The sequence below is a fragment of the Vulpes vulpes genome, chromosome 11 (assembly GCF_048418805.1).
Source record: "Vulpes vulpes isolate BD-2025 chromosome 11, VulVul3, whole genome shotgun sequence".
Lineage (NCBI taxonomy): Eukaryota > Metazoa > Chordata > Mammalia > Carnivora > Canidae > Vulpes > Vulpes vulpes.
This window is the reverse complement of record NC_132790.1, coordinates 72,015,369-72,032,003: the sequence shown is the minus strand read 5'-3', so window position 1 is coordinate 72,032,003 and position 16,635 is coordinate 72,015,369. Positions and strand designations below refer to the sequence as shown.

The 16,635-nt window shown below is 34.5% G+C and overlaps 1 protein-coding gene and 1 non-coding gene across 2 annotated transcripts in view; both read right to left on the bottom strand.

Moving 5' to 3' along the window:
- Positions 1-16,635, bottom strand: part of ZNF385D (zinc finger protein 385D) — an 875,841-nt gene that overhangs the window by 632,193 nt on the left and 227,013 nt on the right. The window lies entirely within an intron of this gene.
- On the bottom strand, positions 5,538-5,646 carry LOC112925643 (U6 spliceosomal RNA). Its single transcript, XR_003236172.1, has one exon. It is a non-coding gene; the product is annotated as a U6 spliceosomal RNA (small nuclear RNA).

Sequence of the window (16,635 nt, the reverse complement as noted above, 5' to 3'; positions counted from 1 at the left end):
TTTTTTAACTAAACAAAACTGTTTGGGTTTTTTATTTACTAGTTTTTTATTGTAAGTTTATACGTTTCATGAATTTTATCCTTTGGATTTCATTTCAAATTTAACTGTTGGTGTTCCTTTGTTTTTCTCTCCATAGCCATTTCCCTTACAGTCTAAAAAATGCCAGATTTAAATTGGTGATGGAAAACCAAATCAAACCATTAAATGTAGTATTTAGGTTGAAATTATAAACAAAATGCATCTATAAATTAATTTAATTCTCTGTGTGTATGCATGTCCACTTATAGGCAGATTTTTAAATAAATACAGTACAGGCCTGTAAATGTATTTTCTCTTCTCTAGGATTTTCTTATTGACATTTTATTTTTTCTAGCTTACTTTATTGTGACACAGTATATAATACATATACCATAAAAATATGTTAACTATGTTACAGTAAGTCTTCATGTAATAGTAGTCTATTAGTGGTCAAGTTTTGAGGGGAGTCAAAATTTACATGTGCTTTTTTTTTAAAGACTTTATTTATTTATTCATAAGAGGCACACACAGAGAGGCAGAAACACAGGCAGAGAGAGAAGCAGGCTCCTTGCTGGGAGCCCGATGGGGGACGAGATCCCCAGACCCGGGATCACACTCTAGCGGAAGGCAGACACTCAACCACAGAGGCACCCAAGCGTCCCTATATGTGAATTTTTAACTGTGCACGGGGTTCGTCTTCCAAATCCACATGTTGTTCAAGGGACAACTGTACATATAAACATTTATTTAAATTCTTATTTATTACATTTGTTTGATTCTGTAGCTATTCTTTCCATCTTCTCTACTCTGGTCTCCAGCCTGAGAAACTTAACTGTGCAGACCATCTCAGTAGGCGTCCTTACTTCCTGGCAGCCTTAAGCCAATGGAGAGCCCCAACAGCTGGGAGCAGGAGAGAGAAATGAGGTTGGTGCAGTCAAGGGCATGGTAGTGTTTTATTTCCCAGTTCTCTCCCTGGGGGTCATCTGGGTCTAACTGTGTTAACAGGCACAGGTCTCAGAACAGCCTCCCCCACAGGATTTTCACTCCCCTGGGTTCCTAAAATATCTCTGTCCTCACTCTGTCATGAATGGTGGTAGTGATCCCTTACTATTAAATGTTTTCTCATTATTATCAGATTTCCCTTCTCACTGTCTGCCAGTTTGAGCATGTCACTTGCTTCCTCTGGGGTTATGAATGATGACAGTGATAATGAAATTTATATGGAGAGGGAGAAATTCATTTAATATAGCATGTGTTTTATGCATTAAGTTTAAAACAATAAAAACAAACACAAAGTAGAGTGAAAGACTTTCCCATACCCCAAACTTCTATGATCCCCAGAAAGAGCAACTATTAACTACTACTTATGTATGCAGTAGATCTATTTCTATCCATTTGCATACACATACTGGCAGATAATTTGTTCTCATGGTATGCTTAGATCATATGATGCATATTCATCTGTCACTTGTCTTTAAATATTTGCCTAATGATAGATATTTAGACTTATTAAACTTTTATATTGTTACCAACAATGATGCAATGAATATCTATATATGTGATTGATAAGTTACTTTCTAAAAAACTTATTCAACATCATGCTGTTCTTCATTAAACAATTTTATTTAAACTCAATTATATGAGTGTGTGTATATGTATATGAAATCTGAATTATTACTAGAGAATTTTCTTTTAATATTAACTATGACATACCTTTTAAAATGAGTGAATATTACATTTTATTCTTTACACAATTATATGTGAGTGTGTGTATATGTATATGAAATCTGAACTATTACTAGAGAATTTTCTTTTAATATTAACAACTATGACATACCTTTTAAAATGAATGAATATTACATTTTATTCTTTACATATATATGTTTTCCTCATTCCTCACAAACACCTTGGAATAAAGCTATCATTTTGTGATCTAATGTTGAAACCACAGAGGCTAAGAAATTAAAAAGCCCAAACCCTCAGAGCTTGCAAATAGAACTTTATATGAATGTAAGGACCTCTGTATTTAAACCCCTCCTCTTTGAACTACACCATGGTTTCTCTCCCCACTAGGCAAGATTCTTCACTTACAAAAGAAACTCAATGTCTAGTAGGGAAGTTGATCAGAATATATTTCCTAAAATATAATTTTGGGCTTTTCTTCTGGCTATGTCTTCCTACTTCGTGTATTATCTCCAGATTTATATCTACAGCAAGGGAGATACAATAGGACAAAAAGAACAAATAAATGCTATTTATGGGCTTTAAGTTTCAAACACTAGCCTTGATCAGGTGGGGATAAGGAGTCAGGAGAGAAGAACTCAGATATAAAGAGCACATTGATAAGAATAAAGATTCAGTCATTCTGCATTTGGACCAGGTATTAATAATGATCCAGAGTAATAGTCTAAAAGTATAATTTAGAGGCTAGTGTTTCCCCAACAAGGAGTACTGTGTGTTAGTCATTGACCATACTGGCCACTAGGTCCAAGTCAATAGGAAAGCTGGAGGGAGATAGACCTCCAGGTAGTTGAACATGAGAGAAAAGATAACATTTTCCCCAATAAAGAAGTAAAATCAAGCCAGCTGGGATAAACAACAGAGAGATTTGCTATGGATGTTAGAGTAAAAGAAATGTAGTGCTAGAAAACTGTGCCTGGAGAGTTTGGCTACTCAGTGAAGGGAGAATGGAGCAGTGACCTGCAAGACAGATGACCATGAAATGCACACATGACAGAAACAAAGCAAACTGTGCAGTGCAATGAGCACAGTGAATAGAAGTGCTTACGAAGCCCTGTGAGCATCCAAGGAAAGCATTAATTAGCCTGAGGGAGAATCATCTGGTCTACTAAAAAAAGGAGGAAGGATTCAATTTTATTTATAGGATTTGATCTAACATCTCTAAAATGTTTAAGTAGAATAAACAGTAATATTTGAGAAATAGCTCCAGTTAGAATTATTTTATTAATTAAGCATGCTAAAAGTGTAAGCAGTCCACAGGAGTTCTCCATTAATATTATTAACTATTATAAACCAAAGGGCTATAACAATGAGTTAGACAAAATACATTTTTGTATGTCTTTCCCTGTTGTCTTAAAGCTTTAGACTGAAACAAATCACACTGAGTACCTAAAATAAAATCTACCTTGTCCCCATTCTATATTATACCGACATTACATTATAATGTGCTTTTTTATGATGTAGATTTTTATTGTCTCTCTGTACTTGCCTAGTTATAAACTTCATGAAAGCAAAGATCTTTGCCTGACAAATAAAAGGTTTTCTATAACATTTGTTGAATGAACGAATAGCAGGTGACATAAAATATTTTATGTTTACACTTAGATCATGTTGATTCTGGTTTTCTGGTTTTCCTGAGACTTTAAACCTAAAAATGTGTGCAACTTTGAAAAAACCCTTCACAGAATTTAGATGAATAAAACACTAGACTGCAAAGCAAATCAAAATGACACATTTTAATGATAATGTTATAAAATAAAGAGGATCTGTAAGCCAGTATATTTAGAATTTTTTATAAATTGTGAAGCGAGCACGTTGTGTGAAGTTTTTTACTATTCTGGGTTTTTGCTTATTTTCAAGAGACTATTTTGTCTTTCATTGTTTAAAGGAGACAAAACAATAAAATAGTAGAGAGGGCTTTTCAAACAAGACAGTTTTGATAACCAGAAGCTACATGCTAGTTGCTAGTGAATCTGTATTTCATTCATGGTTAGTGAATTAAAATTACAGTAGTAATTATTCCTATTGCTAGTTTGTAAATGCTTATAATTAGAAAGAGACCGAGCAATGTAGAACAAATACAACAATGTAGCCAAAGTGTTAGAATCAGAGTTCAAAGAACTTTAAAAATAATCAGTAGTTATTTCTGCCTCCCCAAATTTACCTCCTTCCCTGCTGGTAAGAGAATCTCAATTTTTCTTGCAAAACCGCCAGCCCCTACTCTATCCCTGTGCTGGATTGATTTCAGCTCCCAGAATGGGCATGTGACCACAGATGGCTAGTTTATCAGAGCAGGACATATGCTTCCTGGCCATGGGGACTGACCCTAACCCAGTCAGTTTGGTGAAAGTTATCCTGAAGCTTTTATTGTAATAACTAGGAAAGGGATATTTTCTTTTTTGCTGAACTTAATGTTGGGAAAATGGAAGCCTTGACCTGCTGGTAAGGATGATGTTATCAATACAGAGGAAAGCTCCCCAGAAAATGAAGATTGTGAAATGGACTGTTTATGATTATACTGCATGTTTTCTCTCTGTCAGGTCTCATTCTAGGAACCTCATGTCTATTAACACAACATTCAAAGAAAGATGACATTATTATACACACTACATAGCTAAGAAAACTGTCAATGTGTGCAGTATCATAGCTAGTAAACAGTGGAACCAGGACATATAACAGAGGCTGTGCTCTTAAATCCAGCTGTGCATAAAACCACACATACCCCATTCTCTGACCTCCATCTATGACTTTTCTTTTTCTTTTTTTTTTTTTTTAAGATTTTATTTATTTATTCATGAGAGACACAAAGAGAGAGAGGCAGAGACATAGGCAGAAAAAGAAGCAGGCTCCATGCAGGGAGCCCGATGTAGGACTTCATCTGGAGACTCCAGGATCATGCCCTGAGCTGAAGGCAGGTGCTAAACCTAACTGCTGAGCCACCCAGGCATCCCTATCTACTTTTCATTAAACGAGTCAATACACTCCCCTTTTAAGTCAGATTTTTTTTTACATTTGCCATTAAAATTCTGAATAATAATAGCATTGTAATTAATGAGAACAGGAACAAGTATGCTGAGATAACATAGGTCTACTATCTAACTTGGCCCACTAAACAAAAAAATTAACATAGGATAGATCATATCTGTGTAATATTAGCTATTATTTACACTATAGCAAACTAGTTAGTTGAGTACTATTTTTTTAAGGTTTTATTTATTTACTTATTTAGAGAGAGGGAGTATGAGCAGGGGGAGGGGCAGAAGAAGAGAGAAAAAGTGTATGTTAAGCAGATTACACTGAACATGAAGCCCAATGTGTAGCTTGATCGCATGACTCTGAGGTCATGACTAGAGCCAAAATCAAGAATTGGTCACTTATCTGATTGAGTCACCAAGGCACCCTTAATAGTCAAGTACTTGGATAAGAGTCTTGGATGGAATTTTTGAAGCAGTCAGAACATGACAGATCCCAATATTCATATTATTCCTTGTGGGGGTAATAATGTGAAATTGAAAACTAAGCCTACCTATTAGTAGGGCTCTCCATTATGTTAAAAAAAAGTATCTTCTTAAGTACTAAATATTAAAATCTATACTTACAAAAGGACAACAGGCAATATATCGTTTCCATATTCAAAAAATTAATTTTCTTAGCAAAAGTTCAAATTATTTTAAAATTCAAACAATCAGACCAAATCCTGCCTACAAAGTATATAAAACTGACATTATAACTGGATAGAGTTTTTAGTTGTTTTCTTAAAAAAAAATATATATATATATATATATATGGAACACTTCATGGATTTGGGTGTAATCTCTCTATGCAGGGGCCGTGCTAATCTTATCTGTATCATTCCAATTTTAGTACATGTGCTGCCAAAGCAAACACTGTTATTTGATGTTTTAAGAAGCATGTTTAAAATCTATTATAGGCCAGGAATGAAATCTTGCCATTTGCAACAACATGGATAGAGGTAGAAGGTATAATGCTAAATGAGTCAGTCACAGAAAGACAAATACATATGATTTCATTCATATGTGAGATGTAAGAAACACAATAAAGAAAGAGAACAAACTGGTGGTTACCAGAGGGGAATTGTGTGGGGGGATGGGTGAAATAGGTAAAAGAGATTAATGGGTGAAATAGGTGAAAAAGATTCTATACATCACTCACTTAATGAGCAGTGAGTAATGTATAGAATCTTTAAATCATTATATTGTACATCTGAAACTAATATGACACTGGATGCTTAACTATATTGGAATTAAAATTTTTAAAAATTCTCTTACAGGCCAAAGTACCCTTTTTGAGTTTGTAGAGATTACGAGATTTTTCTCACATAAGTTTTTGGCAAAAAAGATTTTATTCTTTTGATCCATGCAAGAGCTTAGCTAGTGCTTATTACCCTTTAAATTTCTGTAATTACTCATAAGAGCTTTAAAATTGCAGTTTTTCAGGTACCTCCTTTCAGGGAATATTTCCTCCACAGTGAGTCAGGGTTGACTTTAGATCCCACTCACCATATCCCCAGCCCTGGATCGGCCATAGAATTCAGTAATAAATGAGGCTTTTTCCTATAATAACTAGGAAAAAGGGACTCTCTTTAAAAAAAATATTTATTTATTCATGAGAGCTAAAGAGAAATAGAGAGGCAGAGACATAGGCAGAGGGAGAAGCAGGCTCCAAGCAGGGAGCCCGATGCAGGACTCAACCCCAGAACTCCAGGATCACGCCCTGAGCCAAAGGCAGACACTTAACAACCACTGAGCCGCCCAGGCTAAAGGGACTCTCTTTTATTGGACTTAGAATTGAGAATATGGAAGCCTGGGGCTATTGGCAATGGTGGCTTCAACAAAGAAGAAGGTTGACCGGAGAGACAAGGATTTAAAAACAAAGTTTCTGAGGCTGACATTGAGTAAATATTGCATTTCTGTGATAATTGTTTTATGACTATTTATTATAAAAAATAGCTTGAATATAGCTTATTCTTATTATTCAATACCACTTTAGACTAAGGGCTTCATGAATAGAATTCCAATTGTATAAGATTTGTATAACAACCTTCATATAAAACCATATAATTCAAGGAAACTCAACTGAATTAGAAATTGTGCTTTATAAATTTGTCTTCAGTCATGCACAATGGAGCTATCAAATCCAATTAAGTACAAATTTACCAGACCTATAAGAGCAGAATCCAGAAACAGTGAAAAGTCTTTCATTAAGTGGATTCTATGTAAATAAGAGGTGCTATTTCTGGTCATACTACACTTTTAAATACTGAACTGTTTTGGTTAAAGAACAGAACCATTTACTCAACACCACTCAGCTTTCTTTATTAAAGTGTAGACATATCTTCTATTATTTTTGGAAAACCTTCAAAACTACAGAAGAAAAGGGATGACCACAATTAAACATATTTTTTAAAAAATTCTTTTTGGTGATATGAGTCAACAATTAAAACTATGCTTAGCTTCAAAAACAAACTAAAAAAAGGAGCTGTTTTTGAAAATAAAATGTGTACGGTTTACTAAGTGAAGCTGAAGGATGGGCCCTTCCAGATGGTTTTGTAAGATCTACATGGTGGTAGTTATACATGGCTTATCTGACACATCTGTCTGACCTTTATTTAGTCTAGCAGTACCATTTGTCTCAATTTGAAATTATGTAATAAATGACCATAAAACTTTAGGAATTTATGGTTACTTTCCAAACTCTCTTTTCTAAGAACTATTGTTTCCTAAAGAAAGATAAACAAAAGATACAATTCAAGAGAGTAGATCACATGAACCCCAAAGAGTCCCAACTTGCTACTCACCTTCTATTCTTTGGCTTTCTTAGGAATACACAAACTTCTGCTTCATATTGCTTTGGGGGCTGCAAAGAATTGTGAAGTAGAAGTAAAAGGTGTCATATAACAGATCGTTACTACTCAAAGTGTGGTACCAGGACTAGTAGCAATAGCACTACCTGGGAGCTGGTTAGAAATATTGAATCTCAGGCCCTGCCCTGGACCTGTCTGAATCAGAATCTGCATTTGCAATCCACAGTTGATTTGTAGGCAGGTCACAATAGGCGGAGGTCTCTGAATTATGCTTATAAGGACACTAACTCCTAAAAGTCTTTGCCTATATACTTTTCCAATCTTGACTTTTCTGTCAGCTGATTACAAATATAACAAGGACTAACCATAATTATAGCTAATGCTTATTTTATTGCATGCTTGCACTAAATAAATTACATAAATTACTTTATTTTATCCTAAAACTATTGCTTACGAGATGTATTTATGACACAAGGAAGTGATTCTCACACTTGAGCCTGCATTCAGAAGCACCTGAAGGGCTCCTTTAAGAAACAGTTTGCTCAGCCTACACACCAGAGTTTCTGATTCAATAAATTTGAATATGCTTCCAAGATCTGGGTTTCACCAAGTACTCAGCTGATGCTGATTGGGACCACTAATGCAGAAGCCCCAAATATTAGGATCTGTCCATTCAACTACCTGAGTCCACATCTCAGATGCAGGTTATTTGTCAAAAAAATTTATCTAGTCTGAGGGGTTCTCTCTGGGCCCCCTTTCTTCTCACAGTTGTCGCTGCTCATTCTGCCTCTTTTCTTAAGCCACCTGCAAAAGACAATGTACTTTTCCCCTTCCCTCCTCCTTCTGACTGTCCTTAAGTCTCAAATGTTTTGGCTTTGATGTTATCAGTGCTAATTAGTGCAGAGTGATGGGTAATTTTTGTGTGTAAGAAACAGTCCAGAAATTTCACCAACTCTCAGAGTTTATTCCCTTGACTCTTACTTCAGATTTTAATATGGAATTAAGTTCCTATTAAATTCTTGGGGCCTTTATGTTCAAATAACTAGGAGGCGCTTCAAAGAAATAACTAGTTTAAATTCACATCTTTGTAAGAAAAAGAGATTGTTGAAATATTTCCATTTACATTACTTCATTTGCTTCTGTTTAGTTTAGGGCGATCCTCTATTCAGAATAACCATATTTCCATTTTTTTTCCATATTTCCATTTAAAAAAAAATTATTTATTCATGAAAGACACACACAGAGAGAGACAGAGAGACAGAGAGACAGAGAGACAGAGAGGCAGAGACACAGGCAGAGGAAGAAGCAGGCTCCACGCAGGGAGCCCGATGTGGGACTTGATCCCGGGTCTTCAGGATCACAACCTAGGCCTAAAGCAGCGCTAAACCACTAGGCCACCTGGGCTGCCCCTATATTTCCATTTTTATACATGTTCAAACAGGGCCTTATGTACATCTCAAAACTATGCAGTAATTGTTATATGTGTGGGTATTCTATATACACATAGTTTTATTGTTTTATTTACATAAACATTTCTCAGTTGGAAAGAGTTGTGTTCACATCAGATTTTAACTAAAGAAATCATGTGTTAGATACTTGGAATAGCATCCCTAGAAACATAAAAATGAGTAAAAAGGTTGTTTTAGATCAATAATTAGTAGTGAAAATTCATGCTTACTTTTCTTCTCCCCTATGTTCTGAACAGGAATTATTTACACAGAAGGCATACCCATTGCACTGAGTATTAAGTAAGAGATAAATATTTTTAATTTCTTCCTTCAGGCCACTAACACAATTAGTCTGCTAACACATTCAACTACAGAAGGATAGAGACAGTGGTTAAAACATGACTTAACAAGCCTGCTGTGAATCCACATATTAGTTTTTGAAATATTTTTACATTTGAAAAGGAGAATCCAGAACAAAATTTAAGTAAATACAACTACCAGAGGTTTTAACTTAATCTCAGCTATACTCATGTAAAAATGCAGACCTTATAAAGCATGTGTGGGGTTAGTCCCTCAGGAGATGATGTGACTGAACAGTGAGCCTCTTGGGAAAGCTTATCTCACAGGAGACTAAAAATCAATCATTTGAGGAGCACTGAAGGGAAAGAGGGATTCTCGATTTACATCTATTAATATTAGCATAACTAACGTAATTCAGTTACAGTTATTTTTTACACTTTTGTCCTTTAACTTTTATACTAAATTTAAAAATGATTACCCACCACTGTTATGGTAAACTCTCCTTACCATTTCTTGTAAGGCAGGTCTAGGGGTGATGAACTCCCTTAGTTTCTATTTATCTTTATCTTCCCTTCCCTTTTGAAAGATAAGTTTTCCAGGTATAGCAGCTTGGTTAGCAGGGTATACATCCCACACCCTTCTGGCCTTCAAGGATTCTGCTGAAATATCTGCTAATAATATTATGGGCCTTCCTTGTATACAAGTGACTTTTCTCTTGCTGCTTTCAAAATTCTCTCTTTAACTTCTGACAATTAGACTATAATGTGTCTCCATGTGGTTCTCTTTGGATCCATCTACCATAAAATCTAAAAATCCTACTTCTGAGTATATAACCAAAGGAAATGAAATTAGTATCTCAAAAGGTTATTTACACTCCTGTGTTCATTGCAGCATTATTCATGATAGCCAAGATACGGAAACTACCTGTGTCTACAGACAGAAGAATGAATAAAGAAAATGTGATGTCTGTGTATATGTTTGGATATATATAATATATGTATATGTAATATATGATATATTATATATTATATATATATTATATGTGTGGTTATAAATATAGAATGGAATTTTTTTCAGCCTTAAAAAACAAAGGGAATCCTGCTATTTGAGATAACATGGATGAACCTAGAGGACATTATGTTAAGTGAAATAAGCCAAACAGAAATAGAGTTGGCCCTTGAACAACATAAGGGTTAGGGGCATGAACCCATTGTGCAGTCAAAAATCTATGTATAACTTTTGACTTTCCCAAAACTTAACAACTAATAGGCTACTCTTGGCTGGAAGCCTTACTGATAACATAAGTATTTGATTAACACATGCTTTATATATTTCTTATAACAATGTTCTTACAATAAAATATGCTAGAGAAGGGGAAATGTTATTAAGAAAATCATAAGGAAGAGACAATACATTTATAGTACCGTAATGTAAAAAATCCACATATAAGTAGACCTGCACAGTTCAAAATCATGTTGTTCAAGGGTCAACGATACTGATCTCGGGAGGCAAAGTTAAAATGCCAGAGGATCAGGGGTACTCTAGGCTTGCCTCATCCTCTGAACATAGCTACATAAACATCAAATCATTTTTAACACCCAAGAAATCAATCTGAGAACTGCAGAGAGCAAAAATGTACAACTAGAGGTAGAAAAATACCATATGGGAGATGTAGCAGAGTTACAAATTAATATCTAAATGTGCTAATCACAGTAGCTCTTGCTGTGTGTTGATTCAAATGTTCCTATTTGTATTATCCAGTCACTTTCAGTTTTAATATTGTCTTTCAGCTTAATCTGTTTTCTCTGTTCCTGTCCAAGAAGGTTTTTTTGTTGGAGCAAGTCTTATGGGAACAAATTCAGAGTAGAGGTCATCTCTGGCTTCATGATTATGGTCTTTGAGAATATGCTGGTTGATATTGACTGGGTGAGTTGGTTGGGTACCCATCTCAGGGTACTCTACCATATATGCTGCTAAAGTCCTGGGCCAAAACTCATTTCATTTATATCTGGAAGAGGAACAAGAATATCTTCCTGGCTAATCCAACCTTATATAGATTCATGTTAATGCTACAAACTACTCTGAGGCTCTGCTACATCATCAAACCAAAACTCAGTCTAGTATGTGGGCATTCCTTGCCTCTCACCATACCAGACCCCATAGCAACTCAGCTATGTATGATTTCACCATGTGGAGATGTAGGGAAATATCTGAGTCTCTCTTCCTATCAGAAGAGAACTAAGAAAAGCTCTAGTGTGCAACTCAAGCCCTCTTTTTTCTCATCTTTTTACTTGGTACAAACTCACCAAAGTAGAACTATTCTGGAATAAGTTCTAAATGAAATATGAGCCAAGTTTCTATAAGCCTTGATGTTTCTATAAATACCTCTAGTATATTTTCCCTCTGTGAGACTTCTTACCTCATTTCCAGTTTCCCCGTATACCTATTCCCCTTTTTAATTTAATACCTCCCTGAATCACATACAACAAACAGATATCTGGTATTGTTCATAATAATAAGTAACAGAAATATTTTAGGTCACTTTATTCTGCCTTAAATTTTAAAATCCTTCAACTGTTTGATTACTAAGGCCATATTTCCAAAGGAAACAAAAAGCATTTCTCTTCCAAGGATGTTAAAAGAAATATGTTGTTTATTTGTTTGTTGAGTATGTTGTTTGGTTTATACAATTTTATGAACCTCAGAGAAATTATGTTATAGCATATGATATTTGTGGTGGGCTTTCATATTAAGCTAATAAAGGCAATCATTAAATAGCATATTGAAGACAAGATATTTGTAAGCATCATGAAATAACTCAATCAATCTTATTATGTGATGACAATGACAATTGATAGTTAGGTAAAGAAATCATTTTAGGGTCAGATATATTGAATGTAGGGATCTCCACTTTGATTTTTTTAAATTTCCACCTCAGAAATACAATATAATTAAAATAGACTCTTATGTTTATAATAGTGAGAATACTATTCTCTATAAAGCATTATTATCTCTCTCTATAAAGCATTATTAAAATGCTTCTGGGACTATGGGGATCCCTGGGTAGCTCAGCGGTTTAGCGCTTGCCTTCAGCCCAGGGTGTGATCCTGGAGGCTCAGGATCGAGTCCCAGGATTGAGTCCCACATCGGGCTCCCTGCATGGAGCCTGCTTCTCCCTCTGACTGTGTCTCTGCTTCTCTCTCTCGCTCTGTGTCTCTCATGAACAAATAAATAAAATCTTTTAAAAAAATGCTTCTGGGACTAAAGAAATTTCTTAACAAAATTCTATTTAAGAAGGAAAAATATTTTATGGAAGTAGGGAAAAAAACCTGATAGCAGGAATTTCAAACACTGTAACACTTTTGTTAGTCATGTTAGCAAACAGGGTCCTTGAATAGTCTGAGTAAGTAAAATGTGTCTCATAAGACTATAACAAATTAATATTTATTGAGTACCTATATAAGATGTGTTAGGTTGTTCTGACATTATTCTAATTTATTATCTCAAAATTTGACCTCTTGACTAAAAGATTTAAATAATGAAAACACCACTACTACTATTCATAAAATTGTGATTTTTCAGCATTTAAAAAATGAATTTTCAGATTAGAAACTAAGTATAATTCTAGCCCTCTAATTGTCTTGGGAAAAAACGATGGTAGCAGAGGTTCCTCCATATTTGTTGAAATAAAATAAAAATACTATGGTTTGTTATTGACATTTTTAAATTTGAGTTTCTTTTACATTTAACAACAGATGAATTAGACATAAGGAAAGGCAACAGTATTCAAAAAGAGTATTCACCTAGCCCAGGGTAAAAATCAATTTATAAAGTAAGCCTTGAATTTTAGACACGAGAGAATAAGATAAAAATCTAAGACCTCTTATCTCAGTAAATCTCTCATGCACAAGAATATCCTGAGATAGGGACGTTAGCACATATGTGGCTGATTAAGGTAAAAGGTAAAAAAAGACAAAACAGAGTACTTTCTATCAACAAATACTGATAATTATGCAATAGGTATTTTTCAGGTAAAAATGTAAATGTATTTCTAGGAGAAAAAATTACCACCATATGAAGACAACATTCTCAACAAGTAAAAGGAAAAACGTACAAAATATTGTTGAAAGAAGTAGTTTGGGATAAAGTATATATACTTGGACTTTTTTTCATGATTAAGTTGTAAAATTTCATGGTGAGAATGCCAAACAAAAGAGCAAGACCAGATGTAAACTGTGGTGTACATAACCCTCCTGCCCCTGCACAGATGGATTATCTGTTCCTCAAATTACCTACAATGATCAGGACCCACTCACAACCACCAGAGCTAGATTTAGTGGGAAATAGCCATTTGGTTTCATGACTTGCAGATCTATGAGAGGCCCTGAAACATTGCTGAAAATATAACAAGAAAACACTTTGATTAGTCTCTTGGGTTTGCAATTCATCTTTTCCCAACACATGTTAAAATAAAAACAGATGGTCACTAAAATGTCTCTATAGCAGAGCTTTTGCTGCTGAAGTATGCAAATTACGCCATGACCATCTCATTGCTCTTCCTCTTCCTTTCCCTCTTACTGATTTTCTATTTCTTCTAACTAAATGTTCCTGGAGAATCCTAATTAAAGGAGCTTGGAATGTATACCCAGGGAATTTGAATTTTTATTGAAAACACTCAGGGTGATTCTGAATCACATGTTCTAAAGACCAACAGAAAAACAGTCTTTACCTTTCAAACACCAGCTTAGCTTTTCCCACTTAATTGAAATAATTCCTTAAAGAAATCTGCCATTTTACAATTTTCAGATCTCCAATATAAGGTTACCTTTCTCAATCTCTCTGAAAAAAGCCTTTAGAACCCACTGGTTAACCATATTCTTTTTCTGAAACTCTTTCCTCCTTTGACATCTGAATCCTGAAGCAATCCTAGTTGTTCTCCAGGCTTAAGAGGTGATTCAACATCATGAATATAAGCATAGGCTCTGGAGCCAGCTTGCCAGGATTCAGAGTCTGAATTCACCTCTCTCGAGCTAAGAGGCCTTGGGCAAACCACCGTCTCTGTCACAGCTTACTGATCTACATAATGGACACAAATAAAATATAGTAACTCACAAAAATATGATTTAATATATGTATAATTACATATCTAGCACAAAGTAAATTCAAAACAAATGTTATTCATTATTTATATTTCTAACACCCTCATTATCTTCTTAGGGTACCCTTTCACTTCCTCCTACAGGACAAGAATTAAATTTTAATACTGCTTTATTTCTTTTGGCTATTTTATAACTCCCTCAGTTATAGTTCTTTTATCAGTGAGATAAAATTCCATTTAGTAGCACAAACTGAATAAGTACCTAGGTCAGATTATCATCTTTGTTACCCCTCCAGTCAGCTTTTCCTCTGTTCAGTCTTAACATTTAACCACACTAATTTAACAGTCACACAGCATACAACAGAGTTCTAACCTAGAACCTTGCTAATTCTTCATTCAAGCTGTATTCACTATTTTATTCCTCCTGCTATTTATATATATTGCACCAATTTTCTTTGTTAAAAGATTGTAATCTTCTTTGGAATTGGGAAATATGAATTATTTATCAGAATTACTATTGCATGCACACATTTGTTTAATATATGTTAATGAAGTTAAATATTCTTAGTTTGATTGTTTTTATTCCTCTCTTTTTGAAACTACACTTATTGTACCCGTAAGTCATTGATTAGTTCATACACTTCTCTATACTTCTATACTTTTATTTAGCCACCGAAATAAAATTAACAGAAAATCATGTTTTTCATCATATATTCTCTCTGAAGTAAAACCTTGAATTGAAATTTATATTCATTTCTCTTCTCTAAAGATTGGCAAATCTTAAGTTAGTAATAAATATGTATTGCCCACATTTCTGATTTCAACATTGTACCTGATACAAGTAGTTGGAAATGGACATGCATATATAATATGCCCTTGTCTTTCTACCTGTATGCCTTGTGTCAGCCTCAATCTGTTTAGTCTTAACACCCATTTTAGTTCCCCAAGAAGAAACTAAATGCATATAAAATGTCAAGAAACAGAATTCTTTACTGAAGATTCCACAGGTGAGAAGCAAGAGAGAATTACAGCACACATTACAAAGTTAACAAATTAAAATCTCAGAAGTCTGTCCCTTCTATCCTCTTATCCCTGACCCCAAGACAACATTCACTTTCTGACCTGTCTGGCTCCTAGTCTCCAAACTCATTTGCTCTTCACTTATCTACAATTATGTTGGGCATGTCAGTTATATCCCATCTCTAACTGTAAACCAACATAACTAAATTCATCACAATGTTCATCTAACAGTGAGCCCCACTTTTAATGCTATTTCAGATTAATCTTAAAGGTATTCTGAAGTTTGGATGGAAATCAAAATTATAGAGCACTCTTTTCCTACCCCTGTGGGTTTCTGTATTTGTATTTAGCTTTAGGGTTTTATCTCATTTTCATCACATTTTTGTTATATATTCCAGAAATTCCTATTTTATTCTTCTCCACTGTGCCATGCTGCTATGGATTTATTTACTTTTGTTCTCAAATTTCTTGTGTCACATCATTGCAATTTTGAAAACAAAAAGAGGAAATAGATGTATCTAGGTTGCTATTTTTGAAAATTAGTTTCTTACCTCTTATTTGAAGACTTAAAATTAATATTTAGGAAGTCTATTTAACGAATTACAGTGCCAACTTAAAAATACACACGTACACATACACACATGCTCATACTACTGTTTTGTGTTTCTGATAAATACAAAATGATGAAGCATGCCATGCCTGAGTTGAAGCTGTAGAAACTTCCCAAAGCCAATTTAAATATGGTGGGCCTCCACATGTAAACTAACCTGTTTAGGAAAGGGGAATTTATTTCCATTACCTACTAATTTCCATTACCTACTAGCTCTGTTACCATGAGCAAATTATTTTTAGGGGAAATATAAATAAAATAGAAAAATTAAAAAATAATGTACTTTCAAACATAGAAAAGTTAAAGTGATTATTTTCCTAAGACTAGAGAATACAAATACTAGAACTGGAAGATATTGCTGTGGAAAGAGTTACTGACTGAAAGGGCAAAGGTGAGGAAACAAGAGAAAGTTCAACCTGTGCTAGACAGATTTGGAGTTCAGATGAACAAATGCATTTTTCTGCACCCCCAGTTTATGCTACCACTGGTAGGAGCTCCCAATTTTTCAAATATCCCCAAAGAAACACACAAATATACATACAGAAAATTACAAATATAAAACTCTTTAAATTCTATT